At 34.8% G+C, this 3,231-nt stretch overlaps 1 long non-coding RNA gene across 1 annotated transcript; it reads left to right on the top strand.

Annotated features, from left to right (window-relative positions):
• The first annotated feature begins 730 nt into the window (after nucleotides 1–730).
• LOC112030111 (uncharacterized) lies at nucleotides 731–2,168 on the top strand. Its single transcript, XR_002884822.2, has 3 exons — nucleotides 731–781; nucleotides 1,050–1,122; nucleotides 2,003–2,168. It is a non-coding gene; the product is annotated as an uncharacterized LOC112030111 (long non-coding RNA).
• Nucleotides 2,169–3,231: the final 1,063 nt, after the last annotated feature.

The following is a 3,231-nucleotide window of genomic DNA, read 5'->3' on the forward strand; positions in this document are numbered from 1 at the left end:
TATAGAGCAAATGAGAAATAGAACTTGATTTATATAAAAAGTATTGTTATAGTTTCACTAAATAATAACAAGTTTTTAAAAATCTCAACCTGCATAAAAAAAAATAAATACATAAATATATAAAAAAACCCTTGAAGACCCAAACTTAACGCCCAGTCCAGGGGGAGGGTCCAGGCAGCCATAACGATAAACTGATAAGTGATAAACAAAGTTACAAAACCAGCCAGGAGGGCCCAAATAAACAAAGTTATGTTAAGTTCTTAACAAATAAAATGGAGTGCCCTGTGCCCCAAATATTTATAATTTTATACCTGATTCCTGAACCTCAGAACCTGATACGGTGAGGTGAGGTGAGATGAGATGAGTAGTTCAGACTTGAGAGAGGCGGAGAGCAGAGAATCAGAGAGAGGCTGAGGCTGAACAGTGGAGACTGGAGACTAGAGCGAGGCGGAGAGCGGAGAGCGGAGAGCAGAGACTAGAGAGAAAGGTAAAATTTTTAGGGTTTTGATTGGATTTATTTGTTTTGATTTGTGATTGTTTTGTGGTTAATCTCTTAGACCGGATATGTAGTTTATCTGGTTGATTTTTTGTTTGTTTTTTGCTCAATGATTTTGTTTAGAACCAATGTTTAATAGGATTTACCAAAATTTTTGTTTTTTTGGTTAAAAGGATGTGCCAGATTATTTTTGTAATTCATTTGAAACTACCCGGTTCTTTTCTAAAATTTTGGGTATTACTTTTGGGCTCTACATGTTGGATTGGTGGGAGCGTTATCTTTTCAGTATCCTCCGTTGCACCATTCTCCTCAAGGATCCAATCTCCTTGATATATGTCTGTAATACCTTATGTCATGGATATTGTTATTTTACATACTATTTTGACATTTGTGAAGCCAATTATGAGCTAAACAAATAGTATAATTTTGTTTTTGAGTCAAAATTCAAAACTAAGAGTTAAGGTTAATTTACAAAAACTTAATAACTACTGTTGCTTTTATCTGCCACCATTCCATCGTCAACCAGCACTTGTGAATTCCTAAATTGTACCAGATACTTTGATCATCATGTTGATGTGGTTCATTCTTTACAACGGATCACGATATGTAACTGAGTTCTGCAAGAGGTAACTTAAGAACCTTTATTTTTTCTTATGAAGCGATAACTTATATAGCATTTTACTATTGGATAAAGTCGCTATGTACTTTGTGACACACTTATGAAGCGATAACTTATATAGCATTTTACTATTGGATAAAGTCGCTATGTACTTTGTGACACACTTTTGGATTAGTAAGGATATGAAATATTTTCCATATCATTACTTAGGGCTGTAAGGAATACAGCTTATACTTTAAGCTAAACTTTTGAGATATTGGAAAGAGGTGGAATTTGTACTAAAACAATTCATTTTTTGACCAACAAAATTTTATAGCACCTCTGAATGCATTCATTTTATACATGGAGATCTCAAAATAACTGCTTCTGAATGGTTCTGCATGTCAAAGTGTTTGGTCATGGGTCCTTTTTGTGTGCTGCTTGTCATGCACGTGCATGTGGCATATTTGCCTACCTTTGTTTTCATACATGCTTGAAAGAGCTGATTGCCAAAATTAAAAAGGAACTTTTAGGTTTTAATTTTAATTGTAGATTGGTGAAAATGTTTGACTGCTTTGTACTGGTATTGTTGCAATGAATAAAACGATGGTGGGATTTGGGCCTTGTTTTCTGGCCTGAACCAATGTGGTATGTTCTGTTATTAGTCAGCCGACTTAACCCACAATCAGTGTGTATTGTTATTCTACTACATGTAGAGCTGATCCTCAATTCTTTTTTTTCTTTTTCTTTTTTAATTTTTTTATTGACTGACTAATATGTCTGCGATTGAGTCATTGAACCCCATATTGGAGATTTGTAAATCTCTCTGTCTCTAAAGTAATCTAGTTTACTTATAAATTATGTAAAAAACAAGTGCATTTTCTTAATTTCTGTAACTTTTATTTCAGCCTTCTAGGGTGAGAGGACCTGAACTGGAATCAACTTGAAGGATGACAAACAAGGATGTATTGTGGAAGATTTAATGTTGCTGCAGCATATCCCACTCTGATTGGAATGGACTTGGGAGTATTTTAAGTTGTAAAGACAACCGTGTATGTCCTCAATGTACTTATTAAAAAAAAAAAAAACTATCCTCCATGTATTTTACACCCTTGTCATAAGGATTTCAGACCATTTTCTGTTGTTTTATAGCAATTTCCCTCTCATAAGGATTTTTAACCGGTTTAGATTGTTGAAAGTGTTCTCATGAATAATATTCTTTATTTCTGGTCACTGAATGAAAATACTTCTTTAGTAAAGTGGAAAACAAGCATACATGCATCAACTAAAGAAGCATTCCTCCCCAACACTCAGCAACTGAAAATGGGAGCCTATCTACCAAGAGGGAACCTTCAAATTTCAAACTAAAGGCTCACTTAGCAATTTGATGACAGCTTTATTGGCTTCCCTATAACACCGAGAAAAATTACACAACAAACTCTTTCACCAGGTTAAATACATCCTCCAAAATAATCTGCAGAAACCATGGTAGGTTGAGCTGTTGGGACTTAAAGACAGCTATGCAGTCCTTCCAGTCAATTTCTACAACAACGCTGTGTAGGCAGGCCTACTTGTAAGGCTAAAAACAATGATCACCTAGTGGAGGCTTCTGCTAGTCTGCCAGTTGAGGGATATCTGTTGTGATCAATTTTGCGAGCTAAAATGGACACAACCTGCATAATCTCTATCAGGTTTGCTCCACGGGACCACTCGGTTCTGCTGAAACTAGTAAATTAGTAATGCCCCAATATCTAGCTTTTCTTCTCAACTTATATATATATATATATTTGTAAGACTCTTTGTTTTCTCCTCCCTAATCCTCTGACATCTGACCGGATATTTACTCTAGTTGCATTTGTCTTTCTTGACTTTCTTCTCAAAAGAAAATGAAGAAAAGCGAAGACCAGGGAAAGGATATAGCATTAATCAATATTGTTAACGCTTTTCGCAATGCCTCAGCCAAAAAATAAAAGCATAAATTTAATAGAGAGACCATGAAAGTTAAAATATTATTATTTGAACTTCGAAACACTTCAATAAAACTTTTTTTTTTTTTGGGGGGGGGTCAGAAATGGCTACTTATATATTAGAAGCAACAAGTCTATTACAAAACATGTTAGCTTTATCACGAGCTAAC

The sequence above is a fragment of the Quercus suber genome, unplaced genomic scaffold, assembly GCF_002906115.3.
Source record: "Quercus suber isolate HL8 unplaced genomic scaffold, Cork oak 2.0 scaffold_479, whole genome shotgun sequence".
NCBI classification, from domain to species: domain Eukaryota; kingdom Viridiplantae; phylum Streptophyta; class Magnoliopsida; order Fagales; family Fagaceae; genus Quercus; species Quercus suber.